The sequence below is a fragment of the Pantherophis guttatus genome, chromosome 2 (genome assembly GCF_059756535.1).
Source record: "Pantherophis guttatus breed Tessera chromosome 2, ASM5975653v1, whole genome shotgun sequence".
Lineage (NCBI taxonomy): Eukaryota > Metazoa > Chordata > Lepidosauria > Squamata > Colubridae > Pantherophis > Pantherophis guttatus.
Genome location: NC_142064.1, coordinates 68,765,229 through 68,781,385, shown reverse-complemented (window position 1 = coordinate 68,781,385; position 16,157 = coordinate 68,765,229).

Sequence of the window (16,157 nt, the reverse complement as noted above, 5' to 3'; positions counted from 1 at the left end):
GTGTGTGTATAATCTTAGTAATATATAATAATACACAGTAATATTACTATAAGAATATGCAGCACAAAACAATACCATATAACTTTTAACTGCAAGCATTTGAAGCTTTGAGTTCACAATCAGGTTCAGTCATATTAAATTATACTTATGTATATGTCCCACTGACTCTTATCGCATATGATGGGATTTTGCTTTGCCTAACCCAAACCTGTGTGCATATAATACTATTTACAATGGCATAATAATAATATTTTTTTCAATAATTAAAAGAAGTCAGCAATGACCCCTGCATTCGATTTTTATATAAGTTGCATTAAAAAGTTTAAGAACAAGAAAAAAAATAGATCAGAGAGAATAAAAAAATAAAAAATAACAGAAAAAGCTAAAAGTGCAGCAAGAAAAGAGAATTAAAAAAGTAGAAAAAAGAACAAGATATAAAAAAAATAGACTATAAAGGTATAAAGGTATGGCACCTCAGGGTGCCATCAGTAAAGCTATGTCGGCTGGTGGTTCCCAGGAGGAGAGCCTTCTCTGTGGGGGCACCTGCCCTACGGAACAGGATACCCCCAGGGATACGAATGATCCCAGATCTCCGTACTTTCCGTCATGCCTTGAAGACCTTTCTATTTCACCAAGCCGGACTGGCATAAATTTTCAGTTTATCTAAATTCTATGCTGAGGATCTTAATTGATGAGCCAAATTGGTTTAATTATTTTAAATTATTTTTATTTCACATTATATATATGTTATTCTGACTGTTCACTGCCCTGAGTCCTTCGAGAGAAGGGCGGAATAAAAATTAATTAAATAAATAAATAAATAAATAAATAAAATAAAGAAGTACCGTATTTTTCGGAGTATAAGACACACCTTTTTCCCCCCTAAAAGGGGGTGAAAATTTAGGTGCGTCTTATACACCAAATGTATAAGATTCATACCCCACTCACTGGCCCCCAGCCTTTGGCCTCTGCCTCGCAGCAGTTACCTCCTTGCAAGCAAACAGCAAGAAAAAACAGTTCCTTTCAGCTTCAGCACAGTCTAATTAGCACAAATTGATTGGATTGGCCTCCCAACTCTCAGCTGATTTGCTCTCAGCTGTTTTGCACAGGGCTCTGCTGCTTGCTGCAAGGAGGTAAATTGCTGGAGCAGATTTTTTTTTTCCTTGTGCTAATCAAGCCTATCCTGAAAACGAAAATGAAAGTAAAGCAGGCTGTTTGCTGTTTGCTGCAATGAGGCAAAACTGCGCAGAGGTAGAGGCAGAGGGAGATTTCTTTTTCTTCTTTTCCTCACCAAAAAAGGTAGATGCGTCTTATACTCCGGTGCATCTTATACTCCAAAAAATATGGTAGCTTTGTAAGTAGTTATATTTTAGCCTCTGTCTCCAAAGTTACATCATTATTCTTCTTTCTATGAGCTATCCTATATATATCATCCAAACCATAAATCACAAGTTCATTTTTTTATTGTTATGCAAAAAGTCCATAAGGGCTTTCCATGACTTCCGCATTACAAATCAGTTTTACACCACCCTAAACTCTTCTAGTTACGATAGGGGTGTACCCACTCCAGTCCAAATATTTTTTTTATACGCACGTCATCAGTAACCATGACAGGAGTCTTGATCAAAATACGTGGAAACAATAAATGGCCTGTCATGCCCATATATTTGGGCTTACAAAGATGAATTGTTATACTGTAACTAGTTCTCTAATTTTACTGGTAGTACACCTCAAATATTGTTTGGATATGGAAGCAATGATGGAATCATTTGATGGAATCAGATGGTGATAACTCAAAGCCTAGCTTTAGTTAGATTGCCTATTTAGGATTAGATATCCAGGCACTTTTAATATTTTCCTTGAATACAATGCCAACCAATGTGAAAATGTTGGGAGTACATTGGGGTGGGTTCTACTTACCTTTACTACTGGTTCACAATGGGAGCACGTGTGCGTGCTTCGCATGTGCAGAAGCTTCTGCGTATGCGCAGATCATACCTTATGATATCCGGGTGGGTGGGCAGAGCCTCCCGCCACTTTTACTACTGGTTTTCAAGAATCAGACAGAACTGGGAGCAACCCACCACTGGAGTGCATGGAGAAAAAATAAATTTATCTGCTAATCAGTATTTTAGATGGTGCAAAAAGCGTAATTCAAAATGCCTTAATAAGGGTGATTTTTGAATCAATGATTCTATGGATTAAGTTACAATTTACAATGCCTACTTTCTGCCAACCATAGATAATATCGGACTTTACATTAACATTTATAATGTGAATTGCAACACAGTAATACAATAAATTACTATATTCTATCTTATGTGTTCCAATTTTGGAAGCAGGCTGCTTTGCTTATATTTCAGCACAATCTGCTTATTTGATGAATTTATTTATTTGTTTTCTTTATATAGCCTTCCCATCCAGTGTGGCATACATTAGCAATAGCAACAATACAAATAAAAACATTCAAAGAATAAAACAAAATATTGCTGAGAAGCACCCAGCCTGGTAGGGAGGAAGGATCAAATACAGAGCTAGCCTGGAGTCACTGTGCAACCTCAAAAGAGCTAGGGCCAACCCCTCCCTCTAAATTCCTTGGTTCCTCTAATTGTTCCCAGGAATACGTCAGACTGGGAAATTCCTGTATTAGAGGCAGAACATAATAAAGTAGCTATCTGGAACTCTCCGCACCTGGCCCTGGTTGTTCACATTAGACATTATATACAAAAAATCCCCTACAATCCAAAACAGCAAAGTACAAGCGCATAAGTGCCAGGAAAAACACTCATCCAGAAGAACATACTAAAGGTCTTTATGTCTTTCCATCTCATTAGGAGGGATGCTCTTCCAAACCTTGAAAAAAGTTAGGATCAGGTTGGTTCGTTTGGGGGAAAAAAAGAACTTTTAAATTTTAAATTCATTGTGGTATCATCCATCGACAGCATAATCAGCACAATTAATTTTGGTTAGTTGCTTCTTTCATATATTACATTTATCATATATTTCATATATTACCAATTTATCCCTGATTCCCCCAAAGATATTTATTCAACTCTGTTCATTTTGGGGAGAGAGTTTTATACAATTGACCACTGGGTTCTTGATTTCACCTGGTACACTGATTATTATGAGCACTGTGATGTTTGATTTCTCTGAAAGTAACTACAGTATAGACATCCTTGGAATTTACATTTTATTTTCCTATGCCAAATGGCATATTTATCTTTTGTTAAGTTCTTTCTTTACATATAATCATATAAAAAGAAAATACATGTTAACTATTTTATCTACTCCATATATGAGCAGTTGTGTGGGTCTATGGTTGGGGTAACTTAAAAGTGACTTATGGTTCCGAAGCCCATTATTCATTTTTTTATCTATTTTCGGAAAAACCAGCATGACACACTACTGTTTAGTGTCATGCACAAGTGGGATGAGATGCAATCACATTTAAGGCAGTCTGCTGCGTGTGGGTGAATTATTGGGACAGTCAAAAGCTAAGGATGGAATGAATGCAACACCTCGAGACATTTATGGCTAGTAATTTTGACATTAGTCTGCATTATGTTTCTTTGTGCAAAGGTAAGTATGGTTATTATATAGGTTATTATTTTATGTTAGACTAGTGCAGCCCTCTTTACTTGAAGCCATATTTGAAGGCAATTTGGAAACTGCAATTGATTCAAAGCACAGCATCCCAGCTGCCAAAGGAAGTCGGTTCAGCAGAGTTAAATCTGTGTTGACCTTGCTACCTTAGTTACTAGTCGATTTCCAGGCTGGTTCAAGGTGGTGGTTTTTAACCTGCAAAAACTATATGACTTGCAGGATCTCCTTTCTTATCCAAAACCAGCTCTCATGAGGTTTTCATCCCAAGAGGAGCTGCTTCATGTATTTCTCATTTATGAGGTTATGAGGGTGGGAGCCTGAAGACACATCTTCTTGGTGGTAGGACCCATAATATTTTTTACTGAATATATATCCTTATCTCTGTGCAGAAATTCAAGGCAATAAACACTGTGCTTGTTCCTCCTCTTTCTCCCCAACAGGAACCCTGTGAGATAGGTTGGTCAGAGAGAAAACAATTAGCTTAAAGTTACTCAGATTCTGCAACTGACAGGGAAGTTGAATTATTCCAAAACCATTGTGGCTCTTACCATCTAAATAAAGGAAGGCCCTCCTTCTTTCCCCCACTTTTTGCATTTGATAACCTGCTGCTATCTTTGACTTTTACTATGGTCAGGACTCCATTTGCAATTTTTATTATGTGAATTATTGTGGGTTGTTTTTTTTCATCTTTATAGGGAAGCTGTCTTGTGTTGAGAATAGTGCCATCTTTCATAAGGATTTTAATTGACAAACTCTTCTGGAGAGTTGTCTTAAAAATGTGTTTGATATTCAAGGCATAAGTATATGACAAAGCCAAAGTATTATGCTAAGAATGTTAAAATATATTAGCATTCATAGCTTCACAATACTTTGTCATGTACCTATGTCTTAAACAACACTCATATTTTAAAGACATTTTTAATTAGATCATCTTGAATCAGAGCAGAGTTCACCTCAGTTTACTCCAAACAATAAAAGTAGAATGAGCTACAATTAAAAACAAAGCACTTCGAACATCTTTCATATTCGCACCTGCTTAACATAGATACAGATGTATATTTCATTTGCAAAAAAGCAGCACCATAGTAAGCATTCTTTTTAACTTTTGCATTTAATGTTCTGTGTCAGGCCTAGTGAGCACAATATTTATTGCTAAACGGATGTGCTTTTTTCTGAACCTTTTTGAATATGGACCTACAGCATTTTGACTATGTCACCACAATGAGATCAGTCATAATACTTTCCGCAGCCAAGACATGAAGATCAGTACTGTGTGTGACAGCACTACTTAGGAGTTCTGAAGGACCATATTGCCACTGCGGTAAGGAAGAGCTGTATAATAGTAATATCCATTAAAGCTGTAGAAAAGACTGCCAAGAAAATGATGGTTTCTCCTCTCCAAGGTCTTTAAAAATGGTCTAGACAAGCATTAGGGAATAATCTGGAAGGAATGTTTTTGATCTGGCTGAAAGATGAAATGGATGAGATAATAAACCTACATTGTCTTTAATTTCTCTGAGTCATATTCCATCCATCAAGCCTTGCTATCAAAACAAGGAAAGAAGTGCCAGCCCAATTGGTGACATTTTAAAGCTTGGATGCTGTCAGCAGTTATTTCACATGTGCCAAAGAGCGATCAGTAGCGTTATTAACCTGTGACATGTAAGAATGCCAGATGACAGCTCTGTAAAAAGAAATCACAGCTGATCTCTGAAAAGAAAATGTGTGAAAACTTATATTTCTTGTGTGAGCACCTCACAACAGCTGTATGGACCTGTTTTTTCTTTTCTAATTTATTTCAGCTTAATAGGCAGAACAATATGAACTGAGATGAGCGCTACTTAAATGGAAAGAAGGAATTAAAATGTAAGTCATCATCGTCATTGGAAAATGTGGGCGTCTTGGATCAAGGTCTTTAATTCTTATTCAATCACAAAATTCAGAACCTTCATAAAGGTTTAAAATATAATTTTTTGTCAGTTGCAAATGTATAAATATTATAAAGATATTTGCTGAGCTGGGTTACAGAACAGTTTTTATAGTACCGAATTGTACTATTACTATACAACAACTACCACTGTTGGTGATCAATAGTAAATCATAGATGTGGACCATTATTTCTGTGGTGATTCAGATTACTGTATGTTTCTGCTTTAGCGTAACTTAAAAAACCCTAAATACTCTACAAAACTAAAGTTATAAAAATACATTTTGGGTCGGAATTTCCAATGTAGGCATTCTGCTTCTCCACTTCCTCTTTCCCATACCTGCTACTTTTCTGGAAGGACCTCCAATCTTTAATTCTCAAGAAATCTCAGGAGGAATGGCAAATCCATTAGTGGGATACCTTTGTATAGTAAAATCCTTCTATTGGAGCCACCGAGTCAGAAAAATAGAATTGAGTCTAACTTGCAATGGTTCATTGGAGAAATGCAAATGAAAGGACTCCAGCAGATGGCTGTCTAGCCTCCCCCTGAAAGGGCCTTCTGTCAGCAGAATGTTGGATCCAAACCACTAAATATCTGCTTAGGTTTGGAATAAACATGTATTTAAAAAATTAAAATGAAACTAGGAAACGACAGAATAAAATTCTAAGAAAATCAGAAATAAATTGTGTGTGATTTCAGATTGCACAGATGCTAGGCAGACAATATGTATCTGTCTGTCTGTCCATCCATCCATCCATCATTGGAATGTATTTTTGAAAGCTAGTTAGGCCATAAGGCCATATCTAATTCTTGTTTTTCTCCAGCTTCCTAATTTGGCCTATAATTTTTCATTGAGGCATTATAATTTTAGAGATAAAAATAAAAGATTAAAAATTGTCACTGCTGCCAGCTGTGGGCATATGTTCACAGAACATGGCATGTACATTTCTAAATCTAAATCAGGTCTATCTTTTTGGTTTTAAAGAAATCCTGAAATAGTTATCTAATACTATAATTGGCTTAGCACTACCAAATGACTCCCTCATATCCCTATCAATTACAAATGTGTTTTATTTAAACTTTTAAAGACCATTTTTAGGGAAAACCCCTTCAAAAGTTTATTAGAAAACTCAAATAGTCTTTTCTGATATGCTATATCTTTGAGAGCTGCATTGGCTTTTTTTCAAGTCTGTGGAAAAAGGCAGAAATTTTGCATATAGCAGGACAATGAAATAGTCCCAGAAAAATCACATAATAATCTTTTTTGATTTATCACAGTAAAACCACAATTTTGTTTTCTTCTGTGTTTTCTATGTGCCTGTGAGTGGTACAGAAAACTTTAAAATTAAGGAATCAGTGATAACACCAGCTTACAATTATTAATTGTAAATGGGAATTATATACTTGGGCATTTAGAGAAGGTGAGCAATTATGTTTTTAATCTGAAAGTATCTGTAATGCTTTTAAAAAGAAGATTGAGTTGAAAATTACCCAAAGACTCTTCAAAATTACTTTTCCACAGAACTAACCTTGCAAATCAGACCAAAGTTTGCTGAATAATTTATCTTGTGTTGTATAAGGTGAAATCATTTCCACATGGTGCTGTTTCTCTGTTAATTGCAATTTTGAACACCCTAACTGCATAGTAAATGCCACTAAAATTAGCAAGACATATTTTGGAGAAGCAGCTGAACTGTTAGTAGAATATATTTGCAAGCAAAATGGTCTTGATAATGCCCTCAATTATTTGCGAAACAAAAAACATCCATGCTTATTTAAATATTAAATTATTTAAATATTAATTGAATCCATAAAGAGTGAAATCCAACATGTATATGTCCACAGCAGTGTGGGAACAAAAAGCCAAACTTTTCACAGTAACTGAAAGTTCCTCAAATGTTTTGTGGTAGATTGTTCAGGATTCCACAAAGCAACTTATTCAAACAGTATGGAAAAAAAAAAAGTCAAGTACTAGGCCATATAATCAATGACAATACTAACAGTCAATTTTTTTTTCTTTTAATAATTGTTTCCAGAGTTTGAACCTGGTTCAGAATTCTTTCTTCTATATCATTTTTATATCATTTTTTCCCGCTGAAATAACGATGCCTCGATATTCTACAGGGGAATGCAGACATAACAAAAAAACACACATATAGGGCAGAACAAAAGGACAAAAGAGAAAGCTTCAGGTACCTGTGACTTCTTTATGTGTCAACACAATGTCCCGATCTTTGAATAGGGACCCACCATTGTTGTTAAGCAGAAAAACCTAACCAAAAACCCATCATGATTTGTCATTGACTTTTTTTTTAATTTTGGAAAAGGGATGGGATATGACTTTTGTTGCAAAGTGGTTGTTCAAAAAGAGTCATTTTGTCAAGGCCTTTCTTCACTTCTTTTGATCTTTCTGTAGGGAAACAAGAGAACAAAGTCCTCAAACAGTGCCTGATGTCCTACATATGTCAGAGGTTTTAGGAGAAAGTGCATGTGTGCCAGCTCTACATTGTGATCATCAGGCACTGTAGATCTCGACAAGTATTGGCAATGATGAGGTCGCTGCATTAGTGCCATTAGTAGTGATCGTAGCTCTCGTTATCAAAGACTCATTCAGCGTGATTCTCTACATGAATCTACATGAATTGAAAGATTTCTTCCATAAAAATGTTGTGGTGCTACATTTAAATGTCGAGCATTTCTGCTGAAATACTTATTTCTATTTTTTTCCCTTTCAAAACAATAATTTAATGCATCAGCAATACATCACAGGCATTCTAAAAAAAATAACGACTATTAGGCAATATGTATTTAGGAGTTGAGTCTGCCTTGAGTTAGTGACTTGTTTGGCTTTTGGAAATGTATTTTTGAGTTGATGATTCACGTAGTTTAATCTAAGAGTTTATGTCTGAAATCGGGTCTGATTCACAAACTATTTTTCTGTTAGTGTGTAGTTTAAAGGCGGTAAGGACCTGCCCAGTGCATGACCACATCAGTATTTGCCAAAAAGTTACTCAATTGGGGCAGGTTATGTTTTAGTTTCAAAACAAAATAAATAAAAAAGTAGAGAAAGAGTAAATCATGTGTGAATCATGATATGGGCAGATAATAGAGCATTCGGTTCATTACATCTTTCTACTGATAAAGTCAACGCCTATATTAGTTTGATGCTATTTAACTCTGCTTCAGAGAACTTCATTACTACCTACAGTATATGAATCTTCTAGGCAGACTTCTATTTGCTTACTGACAAGAGCTGAGTGTATTTAGATTTGATAAAGAACATTGTATGTCATCTTGTTCTCCGGAACCAACATGTAAACAGAGATATGAAGCAAACAGTGTTTTTGGTGGTTATCTGTATCATCCTAATTCAATATCCAAGGAGCAACATTCCTGCTCATTTTAGTGCTTCCTTTTCTGTGCTCAGAAAATCTTCCTGGGATAAAACCTCATGTCACCATGTGACCATGCAGTTGGACCGTAATGGAGGAAAACCAGAAACGTAGAGCGGTGTGTTTTCTTAACTCCTTTTGAAGTCTCTGTCTCTGTCACTCTCTCTCAGAAGTTATTCAATCCCATGTGCATTCAGACACAAATGCCACTCTGAACATTTTTTTTTTGTATTTCCCAAGAAATTGGAGTTACAAGGTCCCATTGCATCATGTCAGTACACACATCTCACCAAGGCAGAGTCTCAGCTTTGTTTTGCAAGGCTGCTGAGCTGTTTTCAGAGAGCAATTTACAGAAAGGACTTTAAACAGCAGCTCAGCTCTGCCTGATAACTAGAGGGATAGATAGGTTTTGCAAACTTTCTACTTTCTATTTGACTGCAACGAGTATTGGTAACATACTTTTCTAAATATATGGTTATATATGTGTGTGTCTATCTACATCTCAGAATGAATTCTCTGTTACTGCCTATATGTGTTGAACACTTCAAAATCATAACAGTAATTTTGAAATAATAGGATCAGGAAGAGTTGAATTGTCTTGCAATATATCAATACAAATTATCTGTTCACCCAACCTACTGTTCTCTATTCTCATTGCAATTCTCCATAATTTCAGGCAGTCAATCCCCCCCCCCCCGAGTGATCTGTTTTCATTTTCAAACATATTAGGATTTGTTTGTTACATAATTTCTTATAATTATATTCCACTATTCTTCTCAGAGCTCCATGTGATGTACATAGTACTGCCTTCTTCACCAATGATCTTGTAATGTAGGATAAATTAGAAGGTAATGGCTGGCCCAAACCCATCCAGTGAGCTTCCGTGACTATGGTTAGACTTGGACCTAGCTCTCCCTAGTCCTAGACCACTATTTTAACTACGGTATTAGATAACACTATGTTCTCAGCATAAAACATGTTTAACTAATGAGTCATAATTATCCCTGAGTGATGCTGTTTTAATGTATGTGTGTAGATCAGTTTTTTAAAAGAGTTTTAAGTGGCTTATAAAGATCCAATAAATCCCAAGTAACAAATTATTAAAAGCCAACAACATAAGAACTCTGAGATACTCCAGGAAGCCACTGAAGTCCACTCAACAGCCTGAGAAGATGGAGATGATTGACATCAGGGAGCCATGAACCAGCAGTGAAATGCTCCCGGTTCGGACCGGATCGCCCAATCCGGTAGCAATGGCGGCGGGTAGTTCAGAGAACCGGTAGCAAAATCCCTGCCCCCCCCCCCACCATGCCCAGCTGAGCTACAGGATCATCAGAAGCTTTTTTTTTTTACTTGTAAAAGCATTTTTTCTACAACTTCTTCCGCTGAAAAAATGCTTTTAAAAGTAAAAAAAAAGCCTCTGATTATTGTGAGGCTCAGCTGGGATCTCAGAGGCTTTTCAAAGGCTTTTTTAAATGATCCCAGCTGAATTGCCTGATTATCAGAGAGACTTTTCAAAGCATTTTTTAAAACGATCAGGCAACTCAGCTGGGATCATCAGAGAGACTTTTAAAGCATTTTTTTCTGCAACCCCTTCAGCGGAAGAGGTGGTTAAAAAAATGCTAAGAAACAGCTCTGACGATCCCAGCTGTGTTCCTGATCGGCAGAGGCTTTTCAAAGCATTTTTTTGCATTTGCAGAAAAAATGCTTTGAAAAGTTAAAAAAAAAAAAGTTGGCCACGCCCACCCAGTCACATTACCCCCCCACCAAGCCATGCCCGCAGAACTGGTAGTAACAAATTTTACATTTCACCCCTACCATGAACTCATGCATAATCCTTCCCAGTTGCCTCTCAGAGATGTTAAATAAGATGGGAGAAACAATGGGATCTCGCAGGATCCCGGAGGACAGTTTGGAAATCCGAATGGAAATCTTTCCACTGGCACAGAAGGGTTAAGGACAAAACTATCCGAGCTGGCCTAGTTCTCATAAGTGCATCAATGAGTTACTATGGTCAATGAATCTGAGAGAGCTTGGAGTATCACCAGAATTGCCTTTCCTCCATCTCTCTCCCACTATTATCTGCACCTGAATTCATTGACCATCTTGTTGGGCAACATGTTATACACCTAAATCAGTTTTCCCCCCTTCTGAAACATATTGCTGTCATAAATTTTGATTTCTAACTGTATGAGTAATGGTTCTGGAGGAATGCTTTTCTTTTGCATCTTAATTCTTTTGCAGCAGCTGGGGAAAAGATAAATCTCCTTCTCGGGGATTTCTGAGCAGACTGATTATTTCACTGCTTGCATCACACTGCCACCAGGACACAGATGGTATCACGGGAGCATTGCTGTGTGGGAGTGTGTATGTGTGACTTGTATTACACATGCAGATTTGTTTGTGATCAGCCAGGTTATTATATTAGTGCTTAATGCAATTATTTAATTGTACAGAGTCTGGATGTGTGCTTGTGCAAGGGCAATATTACGATTCTTATTGGTTCCAGTCCTGCAGTAGCTCTGCGCTCCTTGAAATGAGTGTTAAAAGTGCCCTGCATTCATTGGCTACAGATAAGAAAACTTGTTCATGTATGTTTTTCTGTCTTACATGATCAGGAATATAATTGAGGGTAGGTACATCAATTTCATTTCATTTATCTTCTGGCTATTAGCCTTGGAGATATTTGTACCATTTGTCATCCAAGCAAATTTGCTCATATTTATTGGACTTAGAGTGACATGCAAATGAAAGCAGTTAAGATTCCCAGGTTTGGAACATTTTGTTCAGAGAACTATTTCATATTATCCCTTTGAAAAATAACGTCTTCTGGCTTTGTGTGTGTTTAGTCATCCTGAAATACAGAGAGAGCCTATGTGCTGGATGTGTGAATAAATTGGTGCCTCTTGTGCTGATGCATAGCAAGGCCCTGGATGCTGTTAGTAGCCAAAAGCTACTTAAATAACCATGTTCTTTCTCTTCTTCCTCCTTCCAAACACATTAAAATCTCATTATCAACCATGATTGGGAACAGAAGGTTCACCTATAATCTTTCCTAGATACTTCAGCAGGTCAACTTAATGAGAGCAGGTTTATTAGATGACGAGGATACTAAAAACTTCACTTTTTTTTGAAATAAAAATAAATCTCAATTAAGAACTTAAATTAAAAATATTTCTCTTTGATCTCACTTCTCAATGCATAGTTCTCTCAAATGACCAGGAACAAATCACATTCAGGAGACATCATATCAAACAGGTGTGGCCTGATAAACTGTACAAAGCAGTTTTGACTTATCTATTGCTTATCAGTTGTAAAGGATGACAGTTGTTATCATCTCCAGCCAATAGGACCAGTGCTGAATGATCTTTTATTATGCTGTCTAGGAATGATGAAAGTTATATCTGAACAATATTGAGAGCAGCAAATTGAAGAAGTTGCTATAATCTTTGTAGCACACATAGTATAAAAGGTAAAGGTTTCTCCTATCTGGTCATGTCTGATTCTAGGGGGTGATACTCATCTCCATTTCTTAGTCGAGGGACCCAGGGTTGTCTGAAGACATTTCTGTGGTCATGCGGCTAGCATGACTATATGCCGAGGCACACAGAAGTTGTTACCTTCCGAATGAAGTGGTACCTATTCATCTACTCGCATTTGCATGTTTTTGAACTCCTAAGTGGCAGGAACTGGGGTAAGTAATAGGGCCATGATGGCGAATCTATGGCATGCACAGCCTTGCCTGTTTGTCTTCCGGCAAGCATGCGCATGCGATGATCAGCTGTCCTTTGCATGCGCAGCAGTGCCGAAAAATGGTGTGCGCATGTACACTGGCCAGCTGATTGTCAGGGGCGCATGTGTACTAGAACCCAGAAGTTTGGCTTTTCTGGAGCATGATCCCTCTGCGTGTGTGGCAGTGCCAAAAACCGCCCTGTACATGTGCGCCGGCCAGCTGATTGTTGGGCGCGCATGCGGGCTAGAACCTGGAAGTTAGGCTTTTCCGGAGCGCGGCCCCGACAAGCGCATGCGCAATGTTTCCATGTGACTTTTTCAGCAATTGGTGCAAAAAAGGTATGCCATCACTGTAATAGGAGCTCACCCTGTTGAGCAGTGCTCAGATCTCAGACCTGGGATGTCCTCTTTCCAGCTGACAAGCTCAGCAACTTTAGCCATCACATCCCTTCCACACAGTATAAATCCAGGGAATTTGATGTATTTGTTTAACCACTTACTATTTAATCATTTTTAAAACATTGGAAAGAATAATGTTTATACAAATCCTCAAAGAGTGATGATCCCGAATTTAAGATGACCTCCTTACCTCTGAAAAAGAAAGATTACACTATATTCCATTATTTCATTTTCAGCTAATTTAAGATGACCCTCTAATTTTTAAGGCAAATTTGTTGGGGGGGGGAAACCTAATCTCCCTTCTGAGTGAATAAACACTGTTTTGAGTTGAAGTTATTGATCGCTGTGGCCTTGATATGTTAGATACAGTTAGCAGCACCAGAAAACATGGCTCTAATTGGGGAAGATAGATGCTATTTAATATACAGGTAACTCCTTGCTTAATGTCCACTTCAAAGATAGGCTAGTGCTAAATGAGTGGGGCTACAACAGGTTATCATAGCTGAGACCAATACAGTGTCCCTGTGGTCACATGATTGTAGTTTTGGCACTTGGCAACCAGCTCTCATTTATATTGTAGGATTATTCTGTGGTCACATGATCACTAGTTGCATCCTTCACTGTCAGCTTCCAACAAGCGAAGTCAAAGTGGAAGCTGGCAGGAGGTCACAAATGGTGATGCTGCAACGGAATGGGATTCAGCCAGAACTGCAGTCATTGACTGGTGTGGTCACATGATGATGCACGTTATGACTGTATTGGCTTAGTAATGGAGTTCCCAGTCCTGATTAACATCAGTAAGTGAGAACTGTCTGCATTGTCGAACGATCTGTAGCTGGAATGGTAAACGAGTAAAGCAAGTTTATAAGTGACATTCAATCAGAACTGTAAAAACCCAAGAAGCATTTGAAGAGGCCCAAAAGCTCTTTGAAAAGGGCTTCAAAATGAGAGATAAGCAACTGTAAGATGAAGGACATCTGAATTAATAACACATTTGGGAGATGATGAACCTAGCTCAGTGTAATTGTCAATTTTCTGGGAAATGACAATGGGCAGTAATTAATATGTACATATGTGTGTGTGTGTGTGTATCAGTGATGGGATTCAAATTTTTTTACTACCGGTTCTGTGGGCTTGGCTTGGTGGGCGTGGCTTGGCTTGATGGGCGTGGCTTGGTGGGCATGGCAGGGGAAGGATACTGTAAAATCTCCATTTCCTCCCCACTCCAGGGGAAGGTTATTGCAAAATCCCCATTTCCTCCTGATCAGCTGGGATTTGGGACGCAGAGAATAGATGGGGGCGGGGCCAGCCAGAGATGATATTTACCGGTTCTCTGAACTACTCAAAATTTCCGCTACTGATTCTCCAGAACTGGTCTAAACCTGATGAATACCACCTCTGGTGTGTATTATATACTTTCTTTTGAGAGCAGGCAACAGAATTTCGTTTTTAATGTGAGCCAGTATGCTCACAGTTAAAATGACAATAAAGGTTATCTTATTTTACCTCATCTTAAATACACCATAGATTTACTGTGGATTATTCAAAAATTGGTTGAAAATAAAAATGACTAGTGTCCTATGCCTGTAGTGGAGGAGGAGTTGGAATAAATAAAAATAGGAAAGAGGCAGAAAAGGACAAGCAAAACAATTAGGTTTCTATAATATTTCTTTTAAAAAACAACATTTCAGAAGTTTTTCATTTAATTAAAACATTTGGGTAAAGAATGCAAGAAAGAATTACTCAATGGTGAATTATATGGGATGATTTTTATGAAGCTGAAATATGATCTCAAAATAAAATATATAAATAAAATATAATTCCCATAAATAAACATTAGAATTTAGGATGATCTAGTCAAATTGATTGCCAGGAGTTCTGCAACCAGCAAAGGGAAGCATTTTCACTCCCAAACAAAGAAAACTATGTTTTCTGTGAAGTAGGAACGGCTGTGTTTGGATCATTGGCATTCAGTCTCATGCCTAAACTACTAGGCTGGGCAGTTTCTCCACTTTTAATTCAGTCAATAGTTGAGATTCTTTGAGACTCTCCCCTGGGATATGCATCTTTCCTGGGACATTGCCATTTCGATGAATGCCTACAGCTGAGTGGCAAAGACTGCATTGCAAAGAAATAAGGAAAAAAGAACTTGCCAGCTACTTCGTGTCACTATGCAAGATCCTGAAAGAAGAATACACAACAAAAGAACCGGGGAAGACCAGTTGCTCAACTGCCTGGTAGACTTTAATTAGCATAATTTGCATGACTCCCACCTGTTTGTTATTAAAGTGTTGCTATGTCACACTTGTAAAGTTGAAGGGAGGCAGAAACAGCAGCTGTAGAAGGAACACTCTTTAACTTAGCAAAACCTCCCTCTCAAGTGAGATCTTTGCAGGCAGCTGAAGTCTGGAGAGATTTCGAGCTTTTGTATGCAAAGAATAAATCTGCCCAATGGTTAGGCTTAGTTGCTGCCTGACGCTTACCAAATTGGACTTGTTTCAGAGGAAGAATTGTAACTAGTGCTAAACTACAATACTTTTAAAAAATCTGGACTGTAGGACTATGTACTCAAACATAATACAACACTAAAAAATCTTACAAAAGGAGCCAGTCCTTTTAGCCTGATGCAAATGAATGGCTGAATTATAATTCTCTGTCACTGTTTAACCGTAGTTTATTGAATAAATGAGAATTTGTTGGATTTGTCTGTTTAACCTTACCCCATGATAACAAGTTGAATTCATATACTGTAACAACTAAGCCAGAACCAAACCATATTATGAATTAGTGGAATATATGAACTCAGGCAACGTGTCAGCAACACAGAATTTTATAAAGTTTAAGAAAAAACATGTAGAGGCCTCCAGATTACTTTAGAGTATATATCTTCAGCATTAATCTTATTCTACTATTCACTTCATGAGGCTTTGTGATCTTATGCATCATATTCTATGATGTAATAATGAAAACCTGCTCTGGCACCATAAGTTTGCACCAAGCCTGACTCCATGCCAAATATCATATAAATAGAATTCAGGTTTTCTATCTCTGAAAGAGCCTCCCATGAAATTTCATTTACACAAATATAGAACAGGTGATA